General features: G+C 44.7%; 1 long non-coding RNA gene across 1 annotated transcript; it reads left to right on the top strand.

Moving 5' to 3' along the window:
• Positions 1-235: 235 nt before the first annotated feature.
• Positions 236-1,942, top strand: LOC146645144 (uncharacterized). The gene is made up of 2 exons (XR_014909086.1): positions 236-683; positions 1,590-1,942. It is a non-coding gene; the product is annotated as an uncharacterized LOC146645144 (long non-coding RNA).
• Positions 1,943-25,236: the final 23,294 nt, after the last annotated feature.

The raw sequence follows: 25,236 nt of genomic DNA, 5'->3' as shown, positions 1-25,236 counted from the left end.
TCACCCCTTTGTTAGTTACAGCCAGCTTTATAGAAGCGACCCCATCATAAAACCCCCTACGGTGTGCTGCAAACTCTGTCTGTGTCTATGTGCACGAGCACATGAATGCCTACATGTGCGCGTTCCCTCGTGTCTATGTGAGTGCTCGTGTGTGCGTGACAGTTAAAACACTGTGGGTGTAGGTAACTCCCTAGAGGTCGTAAAACCCCTCTCCCTTCCAGACCACAGTTACAAATGTTGAGACCCCCACCCTAACGGTGTGTTCACACCGAACGCGATGGACGCGAATAGAGCGTCAGGTTTACATGTAAAGTCAATGGAAAGGCGCGATGACGCGCGATTGCGGGTCCCGCGAAAATTCGGAAGCAGATTTGCGTCGCGAAAACGCGTTTTTGTGTTGCATTTTGTGCATACACGCGTTTCGTGTCTACCGCTCGAGTTGGAAAAATCTGAACTCCAGCGTCAAATCGCGCCGCGACAACCAATCGGGAGCCTGGTGACGTGGCTGTTACCTAGGTCAAAGGGGCAGATCCAGCCAAAGCCCTTCATTCTTCAATGGAGGGGAAGGCTAATCAATGCAGCAAACAACTCGGAGCTGTACAACACCAGCTGCTTTCTGTACCGAGACAGAAATAAAAAGGACCGAGCTTGGAGGAAGATATGTGAAGAGATCGGGCAACCTGGTAAGTTCATTCATTTCTCTTTTGAAAGTTTTTACTGACCCGGGGAAGCCGCACAAAAGCTAGGAAGCCACCGCTATTTTCCCACTGACGTACAAATACCGTTCTGCTTTTATGCATGTTGTCATTTAGGAATATATTTTATTGTTTATTAATAAACAGCACACAGTGGTCCCGCTGTTCATCCGTCACTGCTTTGCTTTTTCGCTGATTTTTTTATTGCACAGTACAGCATTGCATTCTGCAGCCTGATTGACAAATCTGCTCCGTGCCGTGTCTCCTGCGCTTGCCAAATTTATCACGTTTGGTTTTGATAACCATCACGTCCAATAGAAAAAACAGCACAAAAACACCCATAACTACGACCCTCATTCGGAAATACACACCTGCACCGCGAGGGAAAAAGGCGCACGAAAGTGGCGGGCAGATGAAGACAAACCGCGGCATAATAATACTTTTACGTTTTGCAATCTACAAAGGTTTGCACTTTGAGAATCAATTGTGAGAACTGTGACCAATGTTCATGTGTGTGGGGCAAAAAGTGTATAAAGTGTGTGGCGAGGGGCTAGTTATTCTGAGAACCCCTGCTGCAATAAATGAGGGACCACTGTCTACTCTACGATTATTATAGTCAACCTGTTAACATTTAATACTGTATTGATAGAACCAACTGATTCTGCAGCAGAGCATCCCCAGTCCCTGAGCTCCTGCTGCTGCACCCACAGTTATGTACAGCAAGCACTGATACCTTTTTAGTCGGTGGGATTGCCTTGTGATCACCTTTACTAAATATCTACAACCAATCTGATTATATCCTGTTATTGTTTTTTTTTTGTTTTTTTTTTCAATGTTGAAATTAAAATCTAGTAGCAATCTTCTCATTTCTTTGTGTTTTGTGCTGTTTTACAGGCCCACAGGGGAGGACGGCTCCGAGGCAGATGAGGGACAGGTCCCAGGACGGTCCATCGGCGGTGGAGCTGGCCATCCTGGTGTCCCTGAAGAGGCCACACCAGTCTCCAATGGAGCATTTCCTCCTCAGCCATGTTCCTGCTCTGGAGAGCAGCTGGTCCTTTTTATTCCTGTCTCTCTGTAAATTCTTATATTTTATATATTTATGTTTAATGTTTTTCTGTTTGAGACTTTTAATATTATTTCAAATAAATTTTTATAATGACAAATGTCTCAGTTCTACTACACAGCAAATGTTGGCACACGACTTGACACATGTAGAATTTATTTCATATTATACTAATGACAAAATATACTAATACAGTGGGATGCAAAAGTTTGGGCAACCTTGTTAATAGACATTATTTTCCTGTATAAATCCTTGGTTGTTACAATAAAAAATGTCAGTTAAATATCATACAGGACAGACACACAGTGATATTTGAGAAGTGAAAAGAAGTTTACTGGATTTACAGAAAGTGTGCAATAATTGTTTAAACAAAATCAAGCAGGTGCATCAATTTGGGCACCACATAAAAGAAATGAAATAAATATTTAGTGTATATCAATGTGTGTGTCTCCTATATGATATATGGGGTGCCTTTGTCTGGACGTGCTTCCCATCCAGCTGCACAGCACAGAGGAAAGTTCCAGCGCTCCTGGAATCCCTCTGTGATGGACCGCCAGTCTCCAGGTTAAGGCACAGCCATGAAGTCGTCCACTAGACAGTCCCAGATGGCCGTCGCTGCCTGGGGGGTGATCTGGCTCACCGTGGACACACCGACTCCGTAACTGAATGCTTGGTCGTGAAGGAGTCCCCGGTGACAAGGAACCTGGACAAAATTGTTCAAAATCAGTATTATGTGTACTGCAGTTACAAAATACATTAGTCAAATTCCAAAATACTTTTGTGATGTCAGATTTAAATTACAAAACATGAATCTTACATAGAACATTTTGTAATTATAAGGGTAATTACAAAATGTATATTAGATCATATCTAAAACAGTTGTGTTTTGTTTTAACTTTAACATATCATAATTTGATTGGTAGCAACTTTCACAACTTGAGTGTGCCAATCACTCATAATTCCTAAACATGTCAATCAGGTAGGAATGAAGTAAGACATTAATAGAAATAAAGAGTTGTATGTTGACATGTAGCCCTTTCCTTGCTTAAATCATTAATATTTTTGAAAAATTAATCTGTGGTAAGACATAGCTTATCAAGATAGAACCATGTAGCTAAAGATGAACCAAACTGTTCACAGTTTTATCTAATTCTGTTTTAATAAAGGCTGGTGACCCCTGCTATAGAGTCTGACAGCTGCAGGGATTATATACAAATATTCAACTATCCCAGAATTAAACCAGTTCTAAATAAAAAGGAGTGAGTATTACTACAAAGGTTAACTCAGTGGTCCTAATGCTACAGTTTGATATCAGCAAACACCGAGCGCATACATTGATAGGACACCACAGCCATGCTGTCATTCAAACACTGATAACAGCATAGATCGAATTAAATCGGGACTTGATGAGAGCTTCTGAGTATCACTAGAAATATTATAAAGAGTCGTCTCTGTACCACAGTTTGCTATCAGTAAACACCGACAGCATTCACTGTTAGCATAGCACATCCATGTTAGCAGTGTATAAATGGATGGTTTAGCATATTAGCACAGGTATCAATAAAGGACTACCGTATTAAATAGTTTTACTAACCTCAGGCAGACGGACAGGCGCTCTGCAGGTGGGATTGAGCGTCTGTAGTTGGTGTCTAGGCGGGCGATGCTGGGACCGACGAGGGGAAGCAGGTCCTCAAACTGGCTGACGGTGATAGCGCTGGAATCGGCCGTCATCCAGGCGCAGCTCCTGGAGCAAATGGTGAAACTCACCAAACTGCTCACACCTCTGGAGGACCTGATGGACCCAGGTACGGCGAGGACGTCTTTTACGCCGCTGCTCTGCTCTCCACAGTACATAGAGAAGGGAGACTCTCTCTTCAAGCGCTAGCTCGACAGCTGCCATCTTGCAAAGATACCGGTCTGGCACAACTCCCTCCCACATTCCTCCCACATTTCCGGTTCACGCGCGATAGATTTTTCTTGAGACGTTGAGACGCGAATGTGCACGCGTCAAATTAGGGGCGTTTAGGGCGTTTTGCTCGCGTCCATCGCGTTCGGTGTGAACACACCGTAAAACATCCTCTGGGGAATTTCTACTCAGTGGGGGAGGTCTCCTACAATCTACTCCTAATTTCACGACACAGTGAGGCCTTTATTACTTTAAGGGCAGTATCAATGTCTCTACAGTAGTTCTACATTCTATGATAACACATTTCTAAACTCTAAAATAAGCTAAACATTCTACAGGAGCCACAGCCCCGTCCTCCTGGGGATGAAGCAGGTATGGAGGAAATCAAAACTCCAGACATCCAGAGGCCCTCAGAACACAAGAGACCAAGGAAGACAGAGGGGCAGCCGCGCCACTATCCCAGAAAGAGCTGAGGAGAGCCCCAGATGAGGGGTTACTCAGCAGCCGCAGAGCAGAAGCCAGGGGGGGTTGCAGTGACGTGCCCGTGAGCTCCGCCGGCAGCCAGCTGTGCCAGAGTGACTGAGCCCCAGGCCGAGAGGCCGGGGGCACCCCACCCCCAAAGTGGCCCGAGCGAGCCCCAGGCTCCAGGCCCCGACAAGCAGCCACCAAGGAGTGAGCCGGTGTGTACCTGGACGCCCATCCCCGGACACAAAGAACCACCAACGCACCGATGTCTGAGGGCATCTGCCACTGGCAGGGGGAGTGGTGGGGCGAGATAGGCCTCCATACCTTGGAGGGCCTAAGATGTCCCTAGAGCGGTGGCGTCTGATACCCAACCTGACATATAGACACTGACATACAGGCACACACAGATACAGACATCCATTCCCACCCTCATGCTCTCATATGCAATTACTCAACACTCACCCAACGTGGAGACAGACATAAAGAGACACTGTACAATACACAATCACACCCCCCAAGCGTACTCTATACCCCAGGTCTAGGTACCCTTGCCCCTGGAGGGGGAAACTGCACCCAGACCCCCCCGCTCCAACAGGCTGCAGAGAACAGGGGTGTGTGAAGGTGAACTGAATTTTAACAACACTCAACGCTCATCCATACTCATCCAGTACAGTCACACTCTACAACACACCAGCTCAACATCGCACCTTCAACATTGAGGGGCATCTTCCTATACTCCTGTTTCACACACCCTGCCTGGGACCCAGGTCTATAGGCAGTTTGTGGCGTGCTTTGGCTTTGTCCAGATTTGCTACAGGGCGGCATCTGCTCACCGACGCCACAGGAGAGAGGTTATCAATGTGTCCACATGTGTCCTTGTCCTTCTGTTTGGCACCAGTGGGTGGGTGAGAATGGTGTGTGTGTGTATGTCTGTTACGTTCCCCTGGGGGGTCTAGGCGTGGAGGAGGAAGTAACAAAAGTGACCGGGTCAGAAAACGGAGTCAAGGAGGCGAAACAGTTAAATAAAACAGTTTTATTGAAGTAATTCAACTAAAAGAGCAACCCGTTCTCACTCCCAAAGCGTAACATTTTACGCTAGGTGACAAATCGTCACCATATTACGTTTTCGGCTACCCACCACGTTCCTAAATGACGACCTCTGGAACCGTCTGGACTGAATCTACACATGTTTGCTCTTTTTCTTCAAATCGCCTAGAACCACGCTATTTAACATCATTATAGTCCTGGTTAAGGTCAGGAATAAGGTTATGGTCAGGGCTAGGGATAAGGTTAGGTTTAGGGCTGGAATACAGGGCTGGAACGTCTATTACCGCGGGAGCGTCATTGCACTGGATTCCAGCCATAACCCGCCGCGTACCATAAGAACGCCGAAGGTCTCCTTTCGCGTTCCTCAGGAACGCCGCGGGACGTGACAAAACGTCGACATGTTACGCCTCGGGAGTGAGAACGCTCTGAAAAGAGACGGACAAGCCGCTATCACCATAAAAGTAACACAAACAAAACTCAGGCGTTGGTCAGTAATGCAAAATGTCAAAAGGAAAACGCAGCTCACTAGCTGACAACCACAAAACACAGCTCACCAGCTGGAAACACCGCAAAAACACTCGGCTCACTAGCTGTACCCACACAAATGGCACTCTGGCCCAGAGCTCACCCTGCTCTGGGCTTAAATACCCTTAATTGCTGATGGGAGTCAGCTGCGCCGGAGGGAAAGGTGGCATCTCAGGTAGGAGGTAGTGGGACACGCCCACACAGGCACCCTCAGGAGAGAGAGGCCCTGCTATGGCCGTAACACCCCCTCCCATAAATGCAAACCCATGGTTTGTCAAATTACCATAACCAAAAGCGAGTCCACAGCCGTGCCATGACGAAATTGCAGGCTTTCCACCTACCAAACCGCGTAGCAACAGTTAGGCATTTCCTGCGGGAGCTGCCAATCCCATCTCAGTGGGTTCACCACATTATGAGAGTGGCCTCGAAACAGTGTCCCATGGGATAGCCGGGGCTTCGAACCATCACGTGTGGAGAACCCAGCAGGCAGCTAACAGGCTTCACTGAAACACAGACATGATTGTTAGCAAAAGGTGCAGATCTGAAGGGTGGTTTTAAACATGAACCGGAAAAAAGGGTCAACCAGCGGCAGCTCAGGGTTAGTTGGCCTCGTACACTGGTTACGGGATAATAATAATAATAATAATAATAATAATGGATTGGATTTATATAGCGCTTTTCTAGGCACCCAAAGCGCTTTACAATACCACTATTCATTCACTCTCACATTCATACACTGGTGGAGGCAAGCTACAGTTGTAGCCACAGCTGCCCTGGGGCAGACTGACAGAAGCGAGGCTGCCATATCGCGCCATCGGCCCCTCTGGCCATCACCAGTAGGCAAGTAGGGTATGCTAGGGATGCTACCGAGCAACTGTGCTCCAGGTTTAGCCTTTTAGTAGGCCTGGCAGGCTTGTCAGTTTGAGAGCCACGACTGACTTTACTCAAAACAGGCCCCTTTCGTGTTGAGTGGGCTTTCTGTTTGAGTGCCAGTCTGACACAATTGGCAACCACATGGCCAGGCTTGTGACAGAAAAAACACAGTTTGGGCCTAGGTCTTAACACCATAACTGCGTTTTCCTTCTTAGCTGGCCCACTTTTACCTGTCCAGGCTGCGCTATAGTGCAGAGGGATATCCTGTCCTACCGCACTTGCTGTATGAGTCAGCTTAAACTCATCTGCCAGGGTGGCAGCTTGCTGTAGAGTTGTAACCCTCTGTTCACTTAAATAAAGGCCCACAGACTTAGGAACAGAGTTTTTAAAATCCTCCACCAGCATAAGCTCACGTATGGACCCCACATCATTATCCTGGCTTGCCGCACACCACCTATCAAAGAGCCTCGCCTTCTCCCTGGCGAAGTCAAGATAGGACTGTCCCTGTGCCAACTCCAACCCTCGAAAATGCTGCCTATAGGCCTCAGGTACCAGTTCATAGGCTTGGAGGACGGCACTTTTGATCTTTCCATAAACCAGGCCGTCCTGCCTAGACAGACCAGAACACGCTTCTTGAGCCTTACCTGTCAACCGACACGGCAACATCACCCCCCACACATCTTGAGGCCACTGCAGTGCAGTTGCCAGGCGTTCGAACACACTGAAAAAGCTGTGAACACTGGATTCACAGAAGTCTGGAACCAGGTGAATGTTATTGCTCACAAACGAGCCTCTAGACACCTGTACACTAGCAGCTGTGTCAACCATTTTGGGATGGTGAAGAGTTAGAAAAACACAACCTAAGTAAGACAATTAACAGACCACTACACAACTTACTTTAGCTGACCAACTTACCTCCCGCCACACACACGTTAACAAAACAACTTACCCAGTTCCAAAACCTTGCCCTGTCTATCTTCCGGAGCGTGCTGGGCTCGAGGCAACTTTAAAGGCAGAACTTCAGCGACCGGAGCCCTGAATTGCCTACCCCCGACAGAATTAATCCCCACCCAGGATTACTCCAAAAATAAAGGCAAAATAACAAAAGAGTGCCCGAAGGAGGAACTTGGAAAGCTCAGCTGGACACTCACCTACCTTAACTGGGAAGTTAGGAAACTCTAAAAGGTGCCAAAGCGAGATAATAAAAAAAAACAAACAAACAAAAAAAACAAATTCAACACAGAACTCCCTTTTCAATTATCCCGGACAAGCCCCCACTTGTTACGTTCCCCTGGGGGGTCTAGGCGGGGAGGGGGAAGTAACAAAAGTGACCGGGTCAGAAAAAGGAGTCAAGGAGGCGAAACAGTTAAATAAAACAGTTTTATTGAAGTAATTCAACTAAAAGAGACGGACAAGCCGCTATCACCATAAAAGTAACACAAACAAAACTCAGGCGTTGGTCAGTAATGCAAAATGTCAAAAGGAAAACGCAGCTCACTAGCTGACAACCACAAAACACAGCTCACCAGCTGGAAACACTGCAAAAACACTCAGCTCACTAGCTGTACCCACACAAATGGCACTCTGGCCCAGAGCTCACCCTGCTCTGGGCTTAAATACCCTTAATTGCTGATGGGAGTCAGCTGCGCCGGAGGGAAAGGTGGCATCTCAGGTAGGAGGTAGTGGGACACGCCCACACAGGCACCCTCAGGAGAGAGAGGCCCTGCTATGGCCGTAACAATGTCTGTGTGTGTGTATGGCGGGCCTGGGGCTTGCTGGGCCTTGGCCCCAGGACACATGGTCACTGGATGCTTCTGCCCCTCCCGTGGATGCTTGTTGGTCCTGGTCTGCGTGTCTGGATGTTCTAGTGTGGTCGTTATCTCATTTCCTTGGTGGCTCGGGTTGTTGTGTTGTCCTGGACCTCCCCTGTATCAGGGGACATCCCCTTTATCAGGGGAGGTCCAGGGGAGGTGACTGGGGAGGTGCCAGGGGAGGTGCCTGGGGTCCTGGGACCCTGCTCTCAACTTGTACTAGGGTGCTGGCCTCTAGCAGGGTTGACTGCACATTGCACCCGGTCCTCTGGGACTCTCACCCTTTCGTCATAGTCACCCCATTTGGAGCCTTGCCCCTTCTCCTGCTGGATACACAAGCACACACACTGTGTACTTTCAGATTTTTTGTGTTCCAGGTGCTATATGTTTGTTTTCTTTTGTTTGTTTTTTCGCTCTCACAGGTGCATCAGTGGGCGATACATTGTGCATTTCTATTTTATTTCAATCCCCCCATTTCTACCCCCACCCCACCACCAACACCTCTTTTTTTGTTTCCTCTTGCCTCTCTTGCCTTGGCCTTAGATATAGTCATTATATATATATATATATATATATATATATATATATATATATATATATATATATATATATATATATATATATATTAGGGGTGCAACGATACACAAAATTCACGGTTCGGTTCGGTTCAATACTTTGGTGTCACGGTTCGATATTTTTTCGATACAAAAAAAATGTTCATGCCTTTTTAATTTGTCATTTATTAAAATTATAAATATATATTTTTAACTCAAAAGTACAGTTTTTAAATTTAACCCTAACCCTAGTGCGCGTTTTTTATTTTGACAGCGAATGCGCACCTGCGGACCACTTATGTGCACCCCTGGTTATTTAGCTCGTCATATTGCAGCCACAGAAATTCTTTTGTCCATGAAACCATAAAGCTGCACTTTCTTTTTGCCTTATAGTCTCATTTGTCATAACTTCTCCGTTTTGTGGTAAGCTTTTCTTTGGCTGTCACTTCTTCACCCCGACCTGTCTTATTTGGCTCAGCAGAACTGAAATGCTTTTACACACGCACTCACATAAGCTCAGCGATTCTCTGCGCGATCAACCTCTCACATGTTTAAGCTTGCTGCGGGAGATTTCACTTGTCATGTTTGCATAGTAAGCTAACGATTAATAAGACGATGTCAGAGGAATTGGTGCACAAATTTTCATCACTCACAGATCAGTGCTGTCGCTCTCTATACACAGTTCGCACGATTGCAAAGTGAAAGCAAAAAACAAGCGCAAATTCAAACGCGATTTCAATATGTCACATATTGACAGTGGCTCACCGATGCCAATGACATAATTACCCAGCTACATTTCTGAAAGAATGCAAAAGCATTGACATATATTTTTCCTACAATAGCCCGACGGGCAGGGAAGAGATAGATTTTGGTAGCCCGACTGAAAAAAATCGCTAGCTCCAGGACGTCGGGCTAGCGATATTGCAAGCCCTGTATCTGATTGAGGAATCACTCATCTTTGGAAAAGAGAGTTTATTACAGAGAAATGTCTCTTTCCAAAATAAAAGCTATACTATCCGCTTCTTCTGGGCTATATTCTCAGCAGCATAAGGAGAATCATGTGCTAACAGCTGTCTAAATGACTCGGCTAAAGTTAGTAGCATGCTTGTTGTTTTTGTCTTTGCAGTAGGATGATGTCGGCGTAAATGTGCAGTCATATTCGTTGTGTTCCCACTAGTGATTTCAGGTTAATCTGAAGTGACCTTAACGCCACAACACGGCAAATCTCCGTTAACGAGCTACCGCCGATCGCCCCGTGCATGGGGCTAGACGGCCAACACGTTAACGAGCTAACTACGCTAACACACTAGTTCCCTCCCATGTAATTGAGCATTGCACGGCACATCCAACATACTGTTTTACTTTAGTCCATGACTCGCTTACCTTCAGGGTCATACGTCACATGAAAACCAAAATAATTCCAAACGCCAGATCTGAATGGGGGAGGTCCATGTTGCAAGGAGAGCTTAACTTCTGTCTTGCTAGCTTGCCCTGCACTCTTCATTCTGACTATGCTGTCTGTGTTGAGCGCTCAGTGGATCTGCGCTCGACAGTGCAGCCTAGGCGGAGTAGTCGAACGCAGATTCACTGAGCGCTCAACACAGACAGCATCGTCAGAAGGAAAGTTGATAAAATAAATTACAAATGTTGTATTGTTCGATATATATGCGTACCGAACCGAAAGCACTGTATCGAACGGTTCAATATCGATACGAATATCGTTGCACCTCTAATATATATGTATATATATATATATATATATATATATATATATATATATATATATATAGAGAGAGAGAGAGAGAGAGAGAGAGAGAGAGAGAGAGATATGTATAGAGATATATAATAATAATAATAATAATAATAATAATAATGGATTGGATTTATATAGTGCTTTTCAAGGCACCCAAAGTGCTTTACAATACCACTATTCATTCACTCTCACACACTGGTGGAGGCAAACTGTGGTTGTAGCCACAGCTGCCCTGGGGCAGACTGACAGAAGCGAGGCAACCATATTGCGCCATCGGCCCCTCTGGCCAACACCAGTAGGCAGTAGGGTAAAGTGTCTTGCCCAAGGACACAACGACCAGGACAGAGAGCCCAGGGATCAAACCGGCGACCTTCCGGTTACAGATGCGCTTCCCAACCCCCTGAGCCACAGTCGAGATATATATATATATATATATATAAAAAAAAAAACACCCAGCGCGCCCCTGCGGGCGGTTTATCCTTCAAGCTCGGGTCCTCTACCAGAGGCCTGGGAGCTTGAGGGTCCTGCGCAGTATCTTAGCTGTTCCCAGGACTGCGCTCTTCTGGACAGAGATCTCCGATGTTATTCCCGGGATCTGCTGGAGCCACTCGCCTAGCTTGGGAGTCACCGCACCTAGTGCTCCGATTACCACGGGGACCACCGTTACCTTCACCCTCCACATCCTCTCGAGCTCTTCTCTGAGCCCTTGGTATTTCTCCAGCTTCTCGTGTTCCTTCTTCCTGATATTGCTGTCATTCGGAACCGCTACATCGATCACTACGGCCGTCTTCTTCTGTTTGTCTACCACCACTATGTCCGGTTGGTTAGCCACCACCATTTTGTCCGTCTGTATCTGGAAGTCCCACAGGATCTTAGCTCGGTCATTCTCCACCACCCTTGGGGGCATCTCCCATTTTGACCTCGGGACTTCTAGGTTATACTCGGCACAGATGTTCCTGTACACTATGCCGGCCACTTGGTTATGGCGTTCCATGTATGCCTTGCCTGCTAGCATCTTGCACCCTGCTGTTATGTGCTGGATTGTCTCTGGGGCATCTTTACACAGCCTGCACCTGGGGTCTTGCCTGGTGTGATAGACCCCAGCCTCTATGGATCTTGTACTCAGAGCTTGTTCTTGTGCTGCCATGATTAGTGCCTCTGTGCTGTCTTTCAGTCCAGCTTTGTCCAGCCACTGGTAGGATTTCTGGATATCAGCCACCTCTTCTATCTGCCGGTGGTACATACCGTGCAGGGGCCTGTCCTTCCATGATGGTTCCTCGTCTCCCTCCTCTTTCTTGGGTTTCTGCTGCCTGAGGTATTCACTGAGCACTCGGTCAGTTGGGGCCATCTTCCCAATGTATTCTTGGATGTTCCTTGTCTCATCCTGGACTGTGGTGCTGACACTCACCAGTCCCCGGCCCCCTTCCTTCCGCTTAGCGTACAGCCTCAGGGTGCTGGACTTGGGGTGAAACCCTCCATGCATGGTAAGGAGCTTTCTTGTCTTTATGTCAGTGGCTTCTATCTCCTCCTTTGGCCAGCCTATTACCCCAGCAGGGTACCTGATCACGGGCAGGGCGTACGTGTTGATGGCCCGGATCTTGTTCTTACCATTCAGCTGACTCCTCAGGACTTGCCTGACCCTCTGCAGGTACTTGGTGGTTGCAGCCTTTCTAGCGGCCTCTTCATGGTTCCCATTTGCCTGCGGGATCCCCAGGTACTTGTAACTGTCCTCTATGTCTGCAATGTTACCTTCTGGTAGTTCAATCCCCTCAGTTCTGACTACCTTCCCTCTCTTTGTTACCATCCGACTACACTTCTCCAGTCCGAACGACATTCCAATGTCATTGCTGTATAGCCTGGTAGTGTGGATCAGTGAATCGATGTCTCGTTCACTCTTGGCATACAGCTTGATGTCATCCATGTACAGGAGGTGGCTGACAACTGCTCCGTTCCGTAGTCGGTATCCGTAGCCAGTCTTGTTAATGATCTCACTGAGGGGGTTCAGGCCTATGCAGAACAGCAGTGGGGACAGAGCATCTCCTTGGTAGATCCCGCACTTGATGGTAACTTGTGCTATGGGCTTGGAGTTGGCCTCTAGTGTTGTACGCCACATCCCCATTGAGTTCCTGATGAAGGCTCTTAGGGTCCCATTGATCTTGTACAATTCTAGGCATTCCAGTATCCAGCTGTGGGGCATTGAGTCATAGGCCTTCTTGTAATCAATCCAGGCAGTGCACAGGTTGGTCAGTCTGGTCTTGCAGTCTCGGCTGATTGTTCTGTCTACCAGTAGCTGGTGTTTTGCACCTCTGGTATTCTTGCCAATTCCTTTCTGTGTCCCGCTCATGTATTGACCCATGTGCCTGTTCATCTTAGCCGATATGATGCCTGACAGGAGCTTCCATGTAGTACTGAGGCAGGTTATTGGTCGGTAGTTGGAGGGGACCGGTCCCTTCTTGGGGTCCTTGGGGATCAGGACCGTCCGGCCTTCAGTTAGCCATTCCGGGTGTCTCTCGTTAACTAGCAGCTGGTTCATTTGTGCTGCCAGACGCTCGTGGAGTGCAGTCAGCTTCTTCAGCCAGTAGGCGTGAACCATGTCGGGCCCTGGTGCTGTCCAACTCTTCATACTGGAGACCCTTTCTTGGATATCTGCCACTGTGATGGTTACTGGACCCTGTTCAGGGAGGTCGCTGTGGTCTGCCCTCAGATCCACTAGCCACTGAGCATTGCCGTTATGGGTTGCATCCTTCTCCCATATGCTCTTCCAGTATTGCTCCGTCTCCAGCCTTGGTGGTGCTGTTCTCTTATTGTTCCCTTGCCACTGAGAGTACACCTTTGCTGGTTCTGTGGAGAACAGCTGGTTTATTCTCCTGCCTTCTATCTCTCTGGTGTACCTCCTCAAGCGGCTGGCCAAGGCTGTGAGTCTTTGCTTGGCAGTTTCCAAGGCCTCAGGTATGGACAGCTTGCTGTATTTCTTAGGCACCTTATTTGTCGCACCTTTCTGCAACTCCGTTAGTTGGCTAACCTCCCTCCGTGCTACTTTGATCTTGCCCTCTAGCCTCCTTCTCCATGGAGGGTACTGCCCCTTGTCGCTGTTCAACTTGTAGCCAAGCATCTCACTGATCACTGCTGCCGTATTGTAGATCAGCTTGTTAGTGTCGGTAATCGTGGTTGTAGGTATTGCCTGTAGTGCTGCATTAACATCATCTAGCAGACCTTCTGAGGGTACTTCACGTAATCTTGGTAACCGGCTACGGGGGATCCAGGTTTCAAGCTTGGCCATGATCCTATTTTTCAGGTCAGCTCCTCTCGCACTCAACGATCCTTCTCCTATCGCACTTGGGGCTATGTACCCAATCTCGGGTTGGGGTGATGATATCTCCCCCCTGACCTGGCGTCCTGACTCCTCCTTGCCGTAGCATTTGTGTTGTACCTCGTCAATCTCTAGCTGTGAGAGCAGTCCCTTCTTTCGAATGTTGGAACACTGAGCTACTAGTTGTTTCGCCGTCATTGTGGATGTTGGGTATCGAAGAATCCATAGCATCCTATTCATGTAGCCCCTTCCGCCGGGGTTACTTGCGTAGTAGCATTCCAACAACGCCCTGTTTTCGTCCCTTGCCCACCGATGCCTTCTTGTTCCAGTAGCCCACTTTTCGTCAGGGTGCCCTGGTTCCTCAACACCTGACGCGGACCTTGTTGATCCGGGCGACGTCCGAGCCAGCATGCCTTCATATTTATCTGTCTCGCTCATGTCTGCGGTAGGCTTGCCTTAGGTCTAGCCTTAGGACCCTTACTGGATACAGACGCCCCAGGCAGGAATCGAACTTGCGATCCTCTGTTCCAAAGGCGTGTAGTTTAACCACTACGCTATCCAGCTGCTATATATATATATATATATATATATATATTAGGGGTGCAACGATATTCGTATCGATATTGAACCGTTCGATACAGTGCTTTTGGTTCGGTACGCATATGTATCGAACAATACAAAATTTGTAATTTATTTGATCAACTTTCCTTCTGACGATGCTGTCTGTGTTGAGCGCTCAGTGAATCTGCGTTCGACTACTCCGCCTAGGGTCGACAGTGCAGCCTAGGCGGAGTAGTCGAACGCATATTCACTGAGCGCTCAACACAGACAGCATCGTCAGAAGGAAGAGCGCAGGGCAAGCTAGTGAGACAGAAGTTAAGCTCTCCTTACAACATGGACCTCCCCGACTCTCTTTCAGATCTGGCGTTTGGAATTATTTTGGTTTTCATGTGACGTATGACCCTGAAGGTAAGCGAGTCATGGACTAAAGTAAAACAATATGTTGGATGTGCCATGCAATGCTCAATTACATGGGTGGGAACTAGTGTGTTAGCGCAGTTAGCTCGTTAACGTGTTGGCCGTTGTTCCAGATCTACTGGCGTTTAGATCAACTGGCGTTAGTCGAACAGATGTGTGGCAGTCTTGCGTTTCAGGAGCTCCTACCGACAAACCAGCAAAAAACGCCAAATGTGTCATTTGTGACACTTGTGAGGTTATCTCAAACACACTCCGTCAGTCTTGATGCTGTTGAACAACAAAATGTTTAAAAATGTGGCGAGTTTACCTGGTGATATCCTCACGCGCGACGCGATCGCGAAAACAGCAAACAAGTAACACCACGCCGATGTTGTTCACGGGACAGCAAGAGTAAACGATCGGGAGACTCTTGTCGTCGTTATCGTTCCCCTCGCACGGTTTATTTCTCCGGTTTCAGCGTTTTTGCTTCACAACTAAAGCGAGCAGTTTGCTTTGTGTGCACTAACATGGACTCGAGTCAACCAGCGCCACCTCTGGCCAAGTGCCACAGCCTACAGCCAGATCAACTGGTGACACACATCTACACCACGTTTGAATTCGTGTCATGCACAATACATTTGTACCTTTCAATTGTGTCTGTTTGTGCGTCATGCAAATAAACCATTGAAATGAATGAAATGATATCATGTATTTATTATCAGCCTACATTTGTACAAAATGCCAAACGACATACACATAGTCATAAGAATCACCATCCTTATATCAATACTTTTGCCCATAAGAAAAATGTCGTGAACAAATATATGACACACTAATATTTCACCAGTGTTGTAACATCACATGTCGTTAGCATAGTCTGTCTGTGTCTTCCCTCTGCAAACGAACATTTCAGAGTTGGTTGTGATATACAGTCTGTATAAGTGTGGTTAATCCAATGAAGATTTGTAAGGAGATGGCAGTTACTTTGAATTTACAGCAGTTACACAGTGATTAGTAATAAACAGCCAGTGAGAGTGAGTGGATTTAAGAAAGTCAGTGACTCAGGTGTGTAGCTTGGTTTGTCATCTGTTTGTGAGACTGGAGGAGATGTAGAAATCTGTTGTTTTAAATCTTAGTTAGGAAGGTTCCTGTTTGAAAACCAGCACTTTTTGTGAGAAATGCAAGAAGTACATCTGCAGAAAGCACACAGTTACATTCTGTCCATCATGTGGACAACATCGAAAATGTTGAGCATTGAAAAACTGAGAACGTTGGGCAAGTTCAACAGAAATGTGTTTGTAAGAACGAAAAACCAAATTGTTCCTAAAATAGTTATGGAAAGTCACTGTTGTATGTCTGTGTTCTACATGTTTATCTGATGGGAAATAAAGTTGCTATTGTTTTATTGCAGTTTTTGGATAATTCTGAGTGGATTTACACAGTACGGGTCAAAATGACCCGCAACAAAATCAATGTCACTTTTTTGTTTTTCAACATAATACAAGGGTTAATTTCCAAAACTTCCATATGATCTTCAATTTGTAGCAGATCCACTATCACACAGCAGCTGGAGCAGTTTCAAATAGAGGTCAGTCCACTACTACCATAGCCTACTACTAGATTAACTTGTGACACATCTGCACCTGCTGCTATGATCACATTGAGTAGAGGCTGAGTGGCTGCACTAACCCCTGGTACATCCAAATCTACCCACAAACATGTTGACAGATGCAATGCCAGCAATGTGGATTGTCAACACTGAAAACAATCAGTGAGCAAAGACAACAGGGATCACTTTTTTCTGTTTATTTAGCATGCACAACATTTGTAGTCGCCTTCTGCACAGGGGAAGTCCAGACACACTGTGTGATGCCACTTTCCACAGAAGGTGCATTCAGTCTGCAAGATTGAATGAGATTGTCAGAGTCATTGTCTGACTGTTTATTACTAATCACCTGCGGTACATTCACAGTAACTGCCATCTCCTTACAAATGTTTATTAGATTATCCACACTTATACAGACTGTATATAACAACCAACTCTAAAATGTTTGTTCGCAGAGTAAAGACACAGACAGACTACACTAACGACATGTGATGTTACAACACTAGTGAAATATTAGTGTCATTTCATTCATTTCAAAGGTTTATTTGCATGACGCACAAACACACAATTGAAAGGTACAAATGTGTTGTGCATGAAACGAATTCAAACGTGCTGCAGATGTGTGTCACAGGTTGATCTGGCTGTAGGCTGTGGCACTTGGCCAGAGGTGGCGCTGGTTGACTCGAGTCCATGTTAGTGCACAAAGTAAACTGCTTGCTTTAGTTGTGAAGCAAAAACGCTGAATTCGGAGAAATAAACCGTGCAAGGGGAACGATAATGACGACTACAGTCTCCCGATCGTTTACTCTTGCTGTCCTGTGAACAACATCGGCGTGGTATTACTTGTTTGCTGTTTTCGCGATCGCGTCGCGCATGAGGATATCACCAGGTAAACTCGCCACATTTTTAAACATTTTGTTGTTCAACAGCATCAAGACTGACGGAGTGTGTTTGAGATAACCTCACAAGTGTCACAGATGACACATTTGGCGTTTTTTTGCTGGTTTGTCGGTAGCAGCTCCTGAAACGTAAGACTGCCACACATCTGTTCGACTAACGCCAGTTGATCTAAACGCCAGTAGATCTAAACGCCAGTAGATCTAAACGCCAGTAGATCTGGAACACTGTCTAGCCCCATGCACGGGGCGATCGGCGGTAGCTCGTTAACGGAGATTTGCCGTGTTGTGGCCTTAAGGTCATTTCAACGAGATTAACCTGAAAGCACTAGTGGGAACACGACGAATATGACTGCACATTTACGCTGACATCATCCTAGTGCAAAGACAAGTGGAAGCAGAAAAAAAACAAGCAAGCATGCTACTAGCTTTAGCCGAGTCATTTAGACAGCTGTTTAATATGCTGCTGAGAATATAGCCCAGAAGAAGCGGATAGTATAGCTTTTATTTTGGAAAGAGACATTTCTCTGTAATAAACTCTCTTTTCCAAAGATGAGTGATTCCTCAATCAGATACAGGGCTCGCAATATCGCTAGCCCAACGTCCCGGGGCTAGCGATTTTTTCAGTCGGGGTACCAAAATCTATCTCTGCCCTGCCCGTCGGGCTATTGTAGGAAGGAAAAATATATGTCAATGCTTTTGCATTCTTTCGGAAATGTAGCTGGGTTATTATGTCATTGGCATCGGTGAGCCACTGTCAATATGTGACATATTGAAATCGCGTTTGAATTTGCGCTTGTTTTTTTGCTTTCACTTTGCAATCGTGCGAACTGTGTATAGAGAGCAACAGCACTGATCTGTGAGTGATGATAATTTGTGCACCAATTCCTCTGACATCGTCTTATCAATCGTTAGCTTACTGAGCAAACATGACAAGTGAAATCTCCCACAGCTTAAACATGTGAGAGGTTGATCGCGCAGAGAATCGCTGAGCTTATGTGAGTGCGTGTGTAAAAGCAGCAGGATTTATATTTGACTACAATGACCTGGATGACTGAGAACCTTCACAGACAGATATATATTTTAGTTCTGCTGAGCCAAATAAGACAGGTCAGGGTGAAGAAGTGACAGCCAAAGAAAAGCTTACCACAAAACGGAAAAGTTATGACAAATCAGTCTATAAGGCAAAAAGAAAGTGCAGCTTTATGGTTTCATGGACAAAAGAATTTCTGTGGCTGCAATATGACGAGCTAAATAACCAGGGGTGCACATAAGTGGTCCGCAGGTGCGCATTCGCTGTCAAAATAAAAAACACGCACAAGGGTTAGGGTTAAATTTAAAAACTGTACTTTTGAGTTAAAATATATATTTATAATTTTAATAAATGACAAATTAAAAAGGCATGAACATTTTTTTTGTATCGAAAAAATATCGAACCGTGACACCAAAGTATCGAACCGAACCGTGAATTTTGTGTATCGTTGCACCCCTAATATATATATATATATATATATATATATATATATATATATAAACAAGAGTACGCAACACTTGTGTCAGTGGATCTCCAGCTTCCTAACTGGCAGACCACAGGCAGTAAGGATGGGCGGACATGTCTCAGCCTCCACCACTCTCAGCACTGGAGCCCCCCAGGGGTGTGTTCTGAGCCCCCTGCTGTACTCTTTGTACACATATGACTGTGTGGCCACTACCAGCTCCACCACCATCATCAAGTTTGCTGACGACACCGTCGTGGTGGGCCTGATCTCTGATAACAACGAGACGGCCTACCTGAAGGAGATTAGGAATCTGGAGAACTGGTGCCAGAGGAACTACCTCCTTCTAAACGTCAGTAAGACAAAGGAGCTGATAGTGGACTTCAGCACTAAGCAGGAGAGGAACTACCAGACCCCCGTCATCAACGAGTGCCCAGTGGAGAGAGTGGACAGCTTCAAATACCTCGGAGTTCACATCACGCAGGACCTGTCATGGTCCTGTCACATCAACACCGTGGTGAAAAAGGCCCGACAGCGTCTCTACCACCTCAGACGCTTGAGAGACTTCCAACTGCCCTCCAAGGTGCTCAGGAACTTTTACTCGTGCACCATAGAGAGCATCCTGGCGGGAAACATCTTAACCTGGTTCGGGAACAGCACCATGCAGGACAGACGAGCTCTACAGAGGGTTGTGCGGTCAGCTGAGCGCACCATCCGCTCCGAGCTCCCTGACCTGCACTCAATCTACAGCAGGCGGTGCTGGACCAAGGCCAGGAAGATCGTGAAGGACCTCAGCCATCCCAACAACAGACTGTTCTCTCTGTTGAGGTCAGGAAAGCGATTCCGCTCCCTGAAGACCAACACAGAGAGACTGAGGAGGAGCTTCTTCCCGCAGGCGATACGGTCTCTCAATCACACCACCACACAGTACTGACCCACACATATGGTTCTTACACACACACTGGACTTTCTGGACTTTGGTTTTGCACAACACTGGTCACTATATTCTTCATTTCCGGTTAATACTTGTACAGCTGCTGTTATTGTGTATATATTTATTTATATTTAGATTTCTTCATACATTCTTATATAGTTCTATATTGTGTATTGTGTATTTTGTTGTACAGTTATTTTATTTTCAACTTTAATTTATATATTTATCTTTATCTTATTCTTCCCAGTTAAATTTACCCTTCATTCTAATTTGTGTTGTACAGTTATTTCATTTTTAACCTTAATTTATATTTTATTCCTTCCTAGTTAAATTTACCCTTTTTAATTTTTCATATTTATTTCCTTTCTTATTCATAGCCTTTTCCTTTTTTGTTTTCTTTAGGTCACGAGCAGTTGTCCAAGTTTTCCACTACATATCGTACTGTGTATGACTGTGTACGTGACAAATAAAAATTTGAATTTGAATTTGAATTTGATTTATCTGAAAAAAATCAAAATACTTTTTTTCCCCTGGGTCCATATATACAGTGGCTTGCAAAAGTATTCGGCCCCCTTGAACTTTTCCACATTTGTCACATTACAGCCACAAACATGAATCAATTTTATTGGAATTCCACATGAAAGACCAATACAAAGTGGTGTACACGAGAGAAGTGGAACGAAAATCATCAATGATTCCAAACATTTTTTACAAATAAATAACTGCAAAGTGGGGTGTGCGTAATTATTCAGCCCCCTGAGTCAATACTTTGTAGAACCACCTTTTGTTGCAATTACAGCTGCCAGTCTTTTAGGGTATGTCTCTACCAGCTTTCCACATCTAGAGACTGAAATTCTTGCCCATTCTTCTTTGCAAAACAGCTCCACAGCTGCCCTTTGACGGCCTCAGTGGTTGTCTAAGAGAATATTAGGAGCAACAACACCATGAAGTCCAAAGAAATCACCAGACAGGTCAGGGATAAAGTTAGTGAGAAATTTAAAGCAGGCTTAGGCTACAAAAAGATTTCCCAAGCCTTGAAAATCCCACAGAGCACTGTTCTAGCGATCATTCAGAAATGGAAGGAGTATGGCACAACTGTAAACCTACCAAGACAAGGCCGTCCACCTAAACTCACAGGCCGAACAAGGAGAGCGCTGATCAGAAATGCAGCCAAGAGGCCCATGGTGACTCTGGACGAGCTGCAGAGATCTACAGCTCAGGTGGGGGAATCTGTCCATAGGACAACTATTAGTCGTGCACTGCACAAAGTTGGCCTTTATGGAACAGTGGCAAGAAGAAAGCCCTTGTTAACAGAAAACAATAAGAAGTCCTGTTTGCAGTTTGCCACAAGCCATGTGGGGGACACAGCAAACATGTGGAAGAAGGTGCTCTGGTCAGATGAGACCAAAATGGAACTTTTTGGCCAAAATACAAAACGCTATGTGTGACAGAAAACTAACACTGCACATCACTCTGAACACACCATCCCCACTGTCAAATATGGTGGTGGCAGTATCATGTTCTGGGGGTGCTTCTCTTCAGCAGGGACAGGGAAGCTGGTCAGAGTTGATGGGAAGATGGATGGAGCCAAATACAGGGCAATCTTGGGAGAAAACCTCTTGGAGTCTGCAAAAGACTTGAGACTGGGGCGGAGGTTCACCTTCCAGCAGGACAAGGACCTTAAACATAAATCCAGGGCAACAATGAAATGGTTTAAAACAAAACATATCCATGTGTTAGAATGGCCCAGTCAAAGTCCAGATCTAAATCCAATCGAGAATCTGTGGCAAGATCTGAAAACTGCTGTTCACAAACGCTGTCCATCTAATCTGACTGAGCTGGAGCTGTTTTGCAAAGAAGAATGGGCAATGATTTCAGTCTCTAGATGTGCAAAGCTGGTAGAGTGTAACCACGGTAACTTCTGACCCCACTTCCGCCAGTCCCTTTATTGTGGCGGGAATGAATCCTGTATAAGTTCCGGGTCAATCAGCTGCGTCTCCCTGCTCCTCTGCCTGCTGTTGTCCCTGTGGTTGGCGTACTTGTGAGATATCGACAAATTTTACACTACAGACCAGTTGACAGCGTGCAATAACCATTCATCTTTACACTACCTCACAATCGACTCAACGGTGAGTTATTTGTTTCTTTTGTTTTGTCACAATTAATGAACATGCGGAGCCGCGATCGCGCATCCTAAAACGCCGGTAAGCTAATGCTAGGCTAGCGACAGTAAGTGCAATTACTAGTTTTATTTATTGAATATTGTTGTTTTTGTTTATTCCATTATGGCCGAATGTTGACTTAACGTATCTAGAGTTGAACGAGTCATTTGAATTTTGTAGTTTTGTCCGTTTTGGATGTTTTTTGTTACTTTTCTGATGAAATGCCAAAACGGCCTATGAGATTTTGCATAGTTAAATTCCATTGAGATTATTGAATCTGTTGCGCAACACCTGTGGTTAAATGAGTTTTGTAAATATATTTGGTTAACTTTGGATAATGTTTATTAGCTTTATTGCTGATATACTTTGATGGGACCCATAAGAATGTTTTTCTATAATAGTATTTTGAATGAAATTCATTATAAGAGATGATGGTTTATTGATTTTTGTGTGAAACATGGCATTAATTACTTGTCTTTGTTATTTATGGATTTATTTTGTCACAGCAGTAGAATGCTGTTTCATTTTCTTCGGTGAATGATAATTTATGTTTTTGACCTTGTTAGGTTTTTTTTTTCTCTCCCGCGATCAGCCCTGATCAGCGCGAGATGGCGAGCCACCCGACCACCGCTACGTTGCGGTAGGAATCGTAAACCTATGGACTGAATTAAACTGTTGACACATGACCTATCACAGGTCTATGGAACTAAACAAAATCTCATACTGGACTACACCTCATCCCACCTCCTTTTGGAACCTAATAAGCTGTTTTGTATTGTCAACATTATTGTTTGTGATATATATGCATATTTATTTATTTTTTGTACATCTGTCTATACATGTCTCATAACAAACATAATATATATATTTTGAGCTCTACTTTGGTTTCCTGTGTTTTATTCACACACTCAGTATGTGTGTGCTGTTTGTGTGTGTGTGCTGTTTGTGTGTGTGCTGTTTGTGTGTGTGCTGTTTGTGTGTGTGTGCTGTTTGTGTGTGTGTGCTGTGTGTGTGCTGTGTGTGTGCTGTGTGTGTGTGTGCTGTGTGTGTGCTGTGTGTGTGCTGTGTGTGTGTGTGTGTGCTGTGTGTGTGTGTGTGTGTGCTGTGTGTGTGTGTGCTGTTTGTGTGTGTGTGTGTGTGTGTGTGTGTGTGTGTGCTGTTTGTGTGTGTGTGTGTGTGGCAGTCAAATGCATTCCAAACAATCTCACTAGGGCTATAGTTCTTGAGACCAGCAGGTTGGGTTTTTTTTTTTTTTTTCTTTTTCTGTTTGTTTTCAGCAGATCACAGGGCAGCACTCTTGGCAAAAACAAGAGTACGCAAAATCTGCTTCTAAATCAATAAAGGCAGGTGTACTGATGTGACTGTGTTAGGAAGGTCATGTAGTTCTCACCTGGAGTCTTTTCTTATAAACTGCAAACCTTTTAGTTTAAGGAGCTTGGAAAGAAAAGTGGTTGGACTTCTTTAAGTTTCTTCAAGACGTTTCTCCTCTCATTGGATAAGCTTCGTCAGTTCTTCAGATTCCCAGGTATTTAAGCTCTACTGGGAGTTGTCCCTTAAGAGAGTCGTTCATGTGCCTCATCACATGAGTCAAGGTGTGATTATATATATAAGGCCCTGTCATGACAATGACTGATGTATATTGCATATACTGCCTATTTTTTAAAACAATTCATTGCATGCACAAGACGAAATTGAACCGCAGTCGAATTCCTGTTTCGACACTTGCAGTTGGGATGTAAAGTGAAATGATTAGTATGAGATATGAGAACAGAGATGTTGTCCCTCTCTTATATTTCTAAGCCAAAGCAGTTTGCTCCTATGTTCTGATTCTGAGTCTGCACCCAACAGCTGATTCTGGGCACACATTAACATTAATGGAACCTACATCAGTGCCCAGAGGCATTGCGCTTGGTTCTAATCAAAACTGCTGTTGACTATTGATTTTCTGAGACTGTTCATGCTAATGAAGTCTGCAGGAGAGAGTACTCTTGCTTCTTTTTTCCTGGGACTGTCTTTTTTTTCATCAAACTGGTGATTTTCTTTCCTTGTCTAAAGAGGCTCTTAAATATCTTGGTGTTTTTTTTATTTTTTTTTTTATTTTAAAAATTTTTTTTTTTTTTCTTTAAACTATTCATGTATTCAGTATCCATGAACTGTCTACTCTTTAAAACACTAAGATGTTACTGATTAATGTACTAAAAATAGGGGTAGTTTTCTGGTTACCAATGCAAATGTAAACAACTAACGTTTTCAAATACATTTAGGTCATGAGAAACTTGTCTTATCTTTTTAAAAATGAACTGAATATTGTCACTAACACAACATCTAGATAAAGTCATACATTTACATCTAAGTTTGGTGACAGGCATTCTACTCTTCAAATCTCCACCAGCTTTTCAGGCAACCAGAACTTTTTTGCTGTCAGGTGTTACTGATTAACCAGCAAGTTGTGAATGCCCAGAGGCCCAAATAAATAAGTTCAGAATGCAATGCGAAGACATAGACATATTTTTAAAGGCCCTGTTGCTGATCCACAATGACTAAACAGAAAAATTATATGATGATGTATTGTCCCTTTTGGGTTACCAGTTACATGGAAATGTATCATCATTACAAATGACTGCTAAACTGTGAAATGTTTGAGTCGTTTGCTTGTTAATATTGCTGAAATCTGAGGTGATCATGTGACTTCTTAAAGTTTATCCTTTTTTTTTTTTTTTTTTTTTTTTAAACAGGAAGATTGATGACCAACTGGCTATCAATGGAAACACAATTGCACTAGTAATTAGCAGGAATAGAGTGAGCCATAGTACCACTAATCAAAACACAGTGGGACTCTCTTTTAATTAAACACAAACAACCCTGTTGTTTAAAAACTATAAATAAGTGCTTCAGCCTAGGAATAGCATTAAAGTTACTAATGAAAGTCAGATTGTTTTTGACGTCTCAGAAAAATGTGTAAACATTTCTCAGGAAAAAACACTGACATCCTCCATGCCAACAAGCGTAGTCTCTCTCAACCAAAAATAAGAAATATGAAGAAAAGTACTGTGTTCTGCGTACATTTCAACTTAAATGTTGATTTTAGATAAGAGAATATTCCTGTTGAAATTATTTTTTCATTATTTATTTACCATTTATGATTTTAGTTAATATCAATTCAGTAATTCACAATAGAAAATA

Source organism: Rhamphochromis longiceps, linkage group LG20, assembly GCF_057381845.1.
Source record: "Rhamphochromis longiceps isolate RC_006_pf linkage group LG20, R_longiceps_female_GT1.1, whole genome shotgun sequence".
Lineage (NCBI taxonomy): Eukaryota > Metazoa > Chordata > Actinopteri > Cichliformes > Cichlidae > Rhamphochromis > Rhamphochromis longiceps.
The sequence above is the reverse complement of the archived record's forward strand: the minus strand, read 5'-3'. Positions and strand labels throughout refer to the sequence as shown.